This window comes from Strix aluco, chromosome 4 (genome assembly GCF_031877795.1).
Source record: "Strix aluco isolate bStrAlu1 chromosome 4, bStrAlu1.hap1, whole genome shotgun sequence".
Taxonomy (NCBI): Eukaryota; Metazoa; Chordata; class Aves; order Strigiformes; family Strigidae; genus Strix; species Strix aluco.
In genome coordinates this window covers 66,417,417-66,426,260 of record NC_133934.1, presented here as the reverse complement: position 1 = coordinate 66,426,260, position 8,844 = coordinate 66,417,417, and the positions used below count along the sequence as shown (strand labels likewise).

Below are 8,844 nucleotides of genomic sequence, written 5' to 3'. Positions count from 1 at the left end.
CTCTCTTAATCATATTTCCTATTGATAGAGCAGATACCAAATACTGGTGCTGCATAATTGTGCTTTGGTAGTTACCCCTTGCAGTAGCCGTAAGGTATAATCATGTTCAGCACTGTTAGTGCTTTTAGTGTGAGGAATACTAGACAGAAGACTTATGTCCAGTCCACTACTCTTGTGAAGTTTTCTAACCTAGCCATTTGCTAGTGAGTTGTTTTTTCTTTGCAGCCAAAGGAGTAGACAGTTTAACTGGAAATGGTCAGATTCGCTTGGGAATATACCTCTGTAGTAGAAGAGGAGGCACAGAAGAGTGAAGGAAGGCAAGGAGGGGATATAGTGAGAAGGGAGAAGCACAGATGGAGCTGTGGAAGGAAGTACAGAAGTAAGGTATTTTGTTCATCTCTTCTTCCTGTCCCCAGTGAGAAGATGAGCCCAACAGCAGAGCTAAAAGGAGATGGGAAAAGGAATAACATCATCTCATAGATATCTTAACCATAGCTCACAAATCTTAGTCTAAAGTAGCTTTCCCTAGAAGCCAGTTTAAAATTTAAAATGCAAGACTCTGCTGCCATGGAGGTTTTTGTGGCAGTTGCTTGACACTTTCTGCATTGGGGCCCCACCCAACCAACTAGGTAGAAAAATGGGAAGGACAAAGTATTCATATACTTTGGACCTGTATCACACTGTGGGAAGAAACTGTAACCCTGACTGTCTTTCTGTACCATCCTTTTCCCATATTAATTGCGAGTATCTCAGCTATGAACACTGGATGCTCTTCTCTGTGCAACATTTCACAGTAGGCAGCAGGTGGCACATGCGGAGTATGTCTGACAGTAAAAGCCCTTCATTTCCAGACAGTGAAGAGATGGTTTCTCTCAGTTGCTATTAGCTTTTGAAGAGCAATGTTTCCCATACCTTCTGTCCTAGATTGCTGACCAAGAAGTTGCAGAAGAATGTAAGGAGAGCAGAGAAGCAGGCAGATGAGAACTGGTGGGAGTGCTGTCCTCACAACTGGCCTTCAGAGTGGTTAGTAATGAGCATACCCCAGATCCAGACCTACTTTACATTATCAGCCATTAAAGTCTGGAAGGCAGCCAGTGAAGAGGAGGGAAAAATTGTATTGTCTATAATGCTTACAGTCATGGTGAAGGAAAGCCAGGCACCACCAGAGCCTTTCCTTGTGTCCAAAGGCTGAAAGGGACCTTAGGAGTCCAGTTTAGGACTGGTGTCTGCAGGCTGCTGGTGGCCTGGAGGTCGTCCATGAATGTATTTATTTTTAACCTCCCCCGCTTCAACATGCAAATGGATGGCAAATATGTTTCTGCCTGTCTGCAGGCACAGGTTCCCAACTACTGACAGTTACAAATGCGTATGTTCGTAATTCTAACAGCAAAATCAAAGTACTGTAAGATAGTAAAGCTTAGCTATATCTTAAGGACTTTGCTCTTTGTAGCCACCAAAATAATGGTAAAATACAAAAGCATCCATGGATTCTCTTCAAAAAAACTTTTTATTTTAACAATCAAGAAGTGCTGGTCTGTTTTACCCTTCTGCCATAAGATAACATCAACCTCCAATGATTACATAAGCTGATCTTGAAAGAGGGATAAACCAGAGCCTTCAGGATGATGTATTTCATTATTTAACTGTCCTTTCTGTTAGAAAATCATTGCCAGTTTTTAACCTAAAGCTGTCCGCTCCCCCTGAGCTCACTTACCCTGTCCCAAAGTAACATGGGAAGCAAAGTACTTCCAGTTTCTTTTTATCACCCTTGTACTTAGTTGGAGCTTCTTATGCACATTCTCTGTTAGCTCTTATCTGTATTAGAAACTCAGTTTGCTCCATCTTGGCATGTTGGTCACACGTGTATAATCATTCCTGTAGCTCTCCCCATTTTCTTTTGAATTTGTTTACATCCTTCTTAAAGAACAGTAACCAAACCGGGTCACAGACGTCACCCCAGAGGTTGTCTTTTACCCAGGCTGAGAAGAGCAGAGGGTTATCTCTTGTTCATCTTTGTTCTCATGATAGGACGCTTCCTTGTTTTGCACAACCAGGACGTTGCTGACATTTACAATCTGCCAAAATCCCCCCTTGCTGAACTCCTGCCTAGCTAGCTGTTCCTCACTCAGTATTTGCACAGCTGAGAAGTTCTGCTTGGGAGAAGTCATTCGGCCCTGGTTTTGCACTCCTTTATTTTCCAGATTTTGTCCAACATATCAGGATCATTTTGAATCTATTTGAAGCCCTTCAACACCTTTGTAGTGTTTTCTAACCGGGTGTCATCTGCAGATTGAATGGATTCTTTGGCAGTACACTGGTTTTCCATGAATTTTCAAGGAAACAGCTTGTGATTCTGAGTTTGTTCTACTATTTTCCATATTATAATGTATTTCATCCTCACTTAGCTGACTCAAAACATCTAACAGGTCTAATGCCATTCTTTCCTACTTACCCATAGTAATCTGTCTTGGAATTCCTTCTTGGGTTTGAGGTAGGGCTTATTGCTTGCCCAGGCCAGTCTCTTATTGCATTTCCTGTGCTTTCTCTGAACTTGTGTACTGTGCTAGTAATATCAAGGAATGACCACTTTCCCTAAATCCCTTTTCCTCGTAGGTTTGTTTCCCACAAGCCATTATTTGCTAGCTTTTTCAGTTTATTAGTCACTCTCTTTGCAAGTCATGCTTACTATTTTGTTCTCCATTCTCTGTTTCCCTAGCTGCTACAGTTGCATTTCATACGCCATTTCATGATGGGTTCCTCATGCTTTCTACTCCTTCCTAGGTTAGAATCAAATCCCTTCTAAGGATTTGAAGGAGGAGGGAGAAAATACAAGACACTGCAAGGCAGAGAAAAAGAAACATTGAACCAGTGAAATTCTCCTCTTGGAGCCCCGTAGAAAAGGATTAAAGTTGCAGATCTACAGATCTTGCTCAATTAAGTATTTCCCTGTGCACAGTATTTTAATCTCTGTGCTCTTTAGAGACATAATGAGATATGCCCAAACAAATGCCTTTATTCTTCCGTGGAAGTTCTGCATGTAGCAGAGTGGAAGGGTAAGTATACCGTACAGGAACAGACTGAAACAATAGTAAGACATTATTCTGTCATGTTATTTTGCCAGTGATGGGGAGCAGCAGATACCCTAAAGCATAAAACATAGTATAAAATATTTGGCTAAATTCTGTGAATGTTAAGTGTCTCAAGCTCATCTCGGGGTTTACTGAAGTTGTGGTACCCAGGAGCTCTTAGAAACTGAATAATAAATAAAAGGTTCCAGCAAACATGCTGATTGATAGACTCTCATGGTTGTCTAACATCCTAAAGACATTATGCTTTGACTTCCATGTAGATTCTTTATGTAGTCAGGCCCATAGAAAAATGCAGCATAAAAGACATCCAAATATTTCTTTTCAAACAACTTTTGACACAGAAATTTATCAAAGTCCAAAGTCTGAAGAGCACTGAGAAAACAAATACAAGCTTGACTTTTGTGATAAAATAAAAAGAATATCTATGTTTGTAGCTGACAGGTATAATCTTCTAAGCTGGAGATGATAGAAAACAGTTGATTCTGACAAAATACCAGAAATGTGTTTTTAGCTCCTGGGGAAGAACAGCTTCTGAGAGGACACTCAGCAGGGAGCTGGTGTAGAGTGTGGTATCTTTTTACACTCCTTCTTAGAGCATTTTACTCATGTCGGCAAGCTTTACAGGCAAATGTCTTTTTTCAGCTGGAACATCCCATATGTATTCTGTGAGCCTACCTGTTCTGTTTATTTACTGTGAAATGAAGCTTTTTGGGATATAAATAAGGCAGCAACAGGAATCTTTCATGTGCTTCGAAATACACTTTTGCTGACATCAAATCTGTGTGCCCTGTTCTGAAACTGTTCCCGCAAGTTCCTCTTTCCTGAGTTAAATGTTTGAAGGAGGATGCCATTGGTCACTTAGTCATGCGCTGCTTTGGTCTGATGACAGGAGAAAGCATAAAGTCCTTTCCCACCCAGTCATGCTAGAGGAAAAGGCAAGATATGAGCCAGTAATTTGTGCTTAACAAGCCAGCACTTGATGCTGTGACTCCATCCTAAGACCCAGGTCACATGCTAGAACCAATGAGAGATGTGATTTTTTTTTTCTTCCCCAAAGTATTCCCTGCTTTGCCCTGGCTGCAGTGGCAAGGGATGCATCTAACCTATACAAGGTATTGCAGACTGCGGTGAAGGTCTGGCTTAATGGTTCCCATCCTACGGACCAGCACTGCTTTTGGCCACAAGATATTAAATAGTCAAAATTGAGGCTGGCAGGCACCACAAAGTGCAACATTGCTCTGGGGCTGGTGCCAAGGGTCTGATAAGGAATGGGGACAGATGAGTTAGAATCTGCAAGATGCATGGGCCCAGGTGTGCTGGATTGTTTGCCTTCCTGTGGAAGGTGGAGGTGGACAGGCAGTGCAGTAGGTTCGCAGGCAGCATTCACCCTCCCCTTCCCCTCCTCAGTGGTTTTTTCTCAGTGCCACTTTTGTGTTGAAAAAATGGTGCAAATAATTAAACGTAGCATTGCCTTCAACAGCTGTGAACAGTCGTACTCCTAGAGGGAGGCTGGCGACCTGCCCATCCAAACAGTTGGTGAACTTTGTTTACTGTACTAGAATAAAATCCTGCTAAGCGCAGGTGCTCATCACAAAATCACAGAATCATCTAGGTTGGAAGGGACCTTGAAGATCATCTAGTCCAACCATTAACCATCACATCGTGGTGCCAAAGCTCTGCATTCAGCAGGCAGACTGAGGGGCAGTGATTCTGAGCCACTGACCTTCTGCAGCATGTCTCTGTACCTCCTCAGGTGGGGCTGTGAGATGGACTACATCCGCTGAAGGGAACAGTTTGTTCTGAAGGAAAGAGATGCCATAGGCTTCCTACCAGGATTAGGCCCCTAGAAGCCCCCTTGTTTCTTTAACCCCCCGGGTCTGGGCTCTTTGAACATTGCTTCCTCCATCCTTCTCTTGCACTGGTCACTTCAGACCTCTGCCATCTGGCACATTTCCAGGGAAGCCAGTGCCTATCACGTGTTTAGCTAGTGTTGCCCTGCCCTGGGACAAGAGCCAAGGGCTGTCACACACACAGTCTCATTGTATAAGCTGGTAGACACGAGCTATTTGTATCAAGGCTGATATATAAAGCATTCGTTTAGTAACGGCTGCCACTGGCTAGCTGGGAGTAGGGCTATGGTGTAAGAATGACTCATTACAGCCTTACTTCTGGGCCTACGAAGTGTTCATTTAAGTGCAATAGACATTGGGAGTGAGGAAAAGACTCCCAATGTGAGCCTTTTTGGTCCTTTTCCTCATCAGTGCCAGTAAGTTTGGTACACTTAAGGACTGAGACTGCAGGATTTGTGTGTGGTAAGACTCCAGAGAGCTCAGCTATGCTGCTCTCATTCCACTGATACTGTCTGCTAAAAGATACTTACATTTCAGAATTTTAATTAGAGTTAGTTGATCGCCTGAGTAAATAATAATGTACTGCAGGCTAGCAAAATCATCTAATTGCAGCCTTCAGTACCTATGTTTACTTCAGGAACAAGGGAGGATATCAGCCTGTGACATAAAACAGGCTCAAAACAAAGCAGACACTGTAGATCTGCAGCCTTGCTTAAATGCAGATACAGTCAACTGCAGTTAGCGGAGACTGTAAAATTCCCCTGCTTACTATGCAAGACCTCCACTTTTCCTCAATAAAATAATACATAGAGGTAGTGTGCATCTAGGTTTTAATGCAGCAGCATACGTTTTAAGCTCCTGAATCTGCTCTTGAATTTTTTCAGATCACTAAGAAGTTGAGCATAGGCTAACAAAAGCAAAAAAATGAGACTCCTAGAGGATTGCAGTGGGTTTTTCAAAATTACTGAGTCACCTGGTCCCTCAGAAAGTTTGTCTTTGACTTCAAAAGAATGATGTGGAGCACTGAGCACAGATGTAGCAACAACACATTTCAAATATGCTTCCCCAGAATCTGTCCTATCATATTCCAGCAGAGCATCCTTCACCTTTGTAATGTCGGAGTGGCATTCATGTGGAATATGACTCACAGGTCAGGGAAACATGTGCCATTGGTTTGCTAATTTTAAATGTGCCCTCTGTAGTACAGTTCACTTAAAACTAGGTATGGATTGTTGAAACTGTGCTCAGTCAGGCTGAATCCAAAATGAGGCAAATAAACATAATGGGTCTCTCTCTGTCCTCTCCCTTCACACCAGCAAATGCTGAAGTAAACAGATGCACTTGGCAGCACTATAGAATAAATCGACTTGTGATTTGCTCTGCACTTTGGCACTCGCTGTGTACAAAGCTCCTGTTAAATCAGAGGGCTTGGGTCAGGGACCAGAGTTTTCATCCACTGCTTGGGATCTAGGCTCTGAAGTCCTACTGACAGTTGTAGGCTGTAATCCTCACTTTTTTAGGAGGCATATGTGTCATAATATAGGAAAAAGTATATGATCACCATTTATTCTGTTTGAATGAGGGATTCTTTACTATTTCTGGCATGTTCAGGGTTATCACGAGATGTTTTCAAGGCTGGAGGGTAAAGCCTCTGCTATCCCCTGTCTTATATTGATGGGAAAGTGTGGGGCTGGCTCAGTAACTGACCTGTGTGACTAATCTGACCATGTTAGCAAGGTGTCTCAGAAACCTGCCAGCTCCTTATAGCTTTCCCTATAATAAGATCAGAGATCTATTTTTATGATGATTCAGGCTTTGTTGGCTTCCTGTTTGTAAGTAATAATGAGGGGCAGGGGGTTTATAAGGCAAGAGGGAACACAATCCTGAACTGGTTTTGCATTTCAGGTGCTGGATGGATGCTCACTTCAAGGAAGAATAGCAACAACTATATTAACTTTACCTCTGGAAAGATGCTGTCTTTCAAATGAGAGTGAAATAACTGAGGGTGGTGGCTTAGGACGTGGTCCATCTCCTTCGTGAAATCCTTCCTGGCTTCCTGCTTTGACCTGAGCTTGCAGCTGGGTTTAGCAGATGTTTCCCATGCCTTTTGTCGAGCCAGGTGGGATCTACTCTGTAGCAGGATGAAGGGAAGCCCCTTTGGGCTAAGAATGATGATGTTAGCCTAGGGAGGAGGGAAGCCATTTCTGAAATCATCCAGACCACTTTTTAAGAACCACCAGTGCTGTCCATTAAGTGTATCCGAGAACCCCTGTTGGGTGCTGCCTGCTGGCAAGCATCTTGATGACAGCTTTTCCATGTACCTGAAACCAAAATCCGCTAGTTAGTGCAGGAAATATTGGCTTTATAAAGAAGTGTGTTTTAAGACTTTGCTTGTATTAAGAAAGCAGGAATAAAAGGCTCACCACATCTGGCCTGTGCTGTGACAGTTTACCTCCACTCTTCGCCATCTGTGAAACCAGCACGTGGCAGGGGAGTTACTGGTTGGTGTCAAAGCTGACGATCAAACACGCAGAACCACTCAGGCTCCAAAGGCCCAGGGTGTGAGAAAGGAGCTGTGCTAGATGCTGACATTCAGAAGCCAGGCAAGGGACTAGGTTACAAGTCAGGGCCTGGGAAAAGTGATTTGCTTGTTTTGCCTGTTTTCCCATTAACACATTTAAGAGGGAAAACCTCAGGTCCAAACTCTGCTAACTCTGATGGGTGTGGGTCTACTCCAGCTGGAGCTTCAGAAGGGAAGAGTGAACATGCCAGATGCAGAGGCAGATGAACAAAGGAGTATGAGGTCTTCACCAGACCTCCCTGGGTCTCTTGCTCCCACTCACCACAGAGCTGCACTCATCCTGACAGCTCCACTCCACAAGGCCCTGGCTGTCCGTGCTGCAGGGCCAAGAGAGGATCTTGGTCGTGTAACTCATCCCCAGACTCTCTGTTTTCTCTGCCCTGTCCTTGGGACACGTGCCCCACACGCTCCTCTTACTTGTCCCCATGCTCGCCAGGTCTGCCAGGAGCACTGCCAGGTGGCACAATGCCTTCGCTGCTGTTGCAGATAAGAAAGCTGAGCTGAATTATGGCTAGCCTCTTCCTGTGTCAGCACAGCCACATTCTCCTTTGCTCTACTGCTGTGAACAGCATGGGCACATCTTAGCTGAGCTCTTGGTTCTTCCCTGGGCGCTCATGCACTTGTGCTTGTCCCTTGGCATGCAGAGGGTGTTCCCAGTAGTGCAGGGCTGTTTGCAGCGCTCATCAGCAACAAAACAAGCAAACCTGGTTGGTCCTGGAGCTCCTTCAGGACTGTATAGAAAACTGAGGGTTTGGAGAAGTTCATGTCAGTCTCCCTGGGCTCTAGCTATCTAACCCATAATGGCTCCTCCCATGACCTGAGGTGTCCTCAGGGAAGAAACCAGGTGGAGAGTAGGACTTAATGCACAAGAGTATAAGATCAAACACTTGAAAAGATAGTGTTCTTGACTGTTGCAATCTGCATTAGAGGAACATGTGGTCTAGCAGCTATAACTTGATTTAAGGTAGTAAAACTCTGACAGTAGGAGATTTACTGTAGATGGGCTTGGCACTGCAAGCCAGGTCCTCAGCAAACTTGTTAAGCTGTTTAGGTTATCCAGACACTGCTGCTTGCCAGAGTCTCTCATACATCCTGGCGCATGCTCTGCAGCTTCCTCTTCTTCCTTTGCTAGGAAGATCTCTGTTTCATAGCTTAGTGCAAGTCACAGCCTGTCTTACACAGCCACTAGTGGCATTCCCACCCCACAATATATTTCCTCCAGCCCCCATCCCCTAACGTGGTTCCTTGGCCACATTCAGCTTGAGAGTGCCCTAGCTCAGCAGTGAAGCAGTGAAGGCTCTAGCATTTCTCTGTGGCAGCAGTG

General features: G+C 44.2%; 1 long non-coding RNA gene across 1 annotated transcript; it reads left to right on the top strand.

Moving 5' to 3' along the window:
- Positions 1-294: 294 nt before the first annotated feature.
- LOC141922336 (uncharacterized) lies at positions 295-6,882 on the top strand. The gene is made up of 3 exons (XR_012622957.1): positions 295-384; positions 925-1,023; positions 6,845-6,882. It is a non-coding gene; the product is annotated as an uncharacterized LOC141922336 (long non-coding RNA).
- The last annotated feature ends 1,962 nt before the right edge of the window (positions 6,883-8,844 follow it).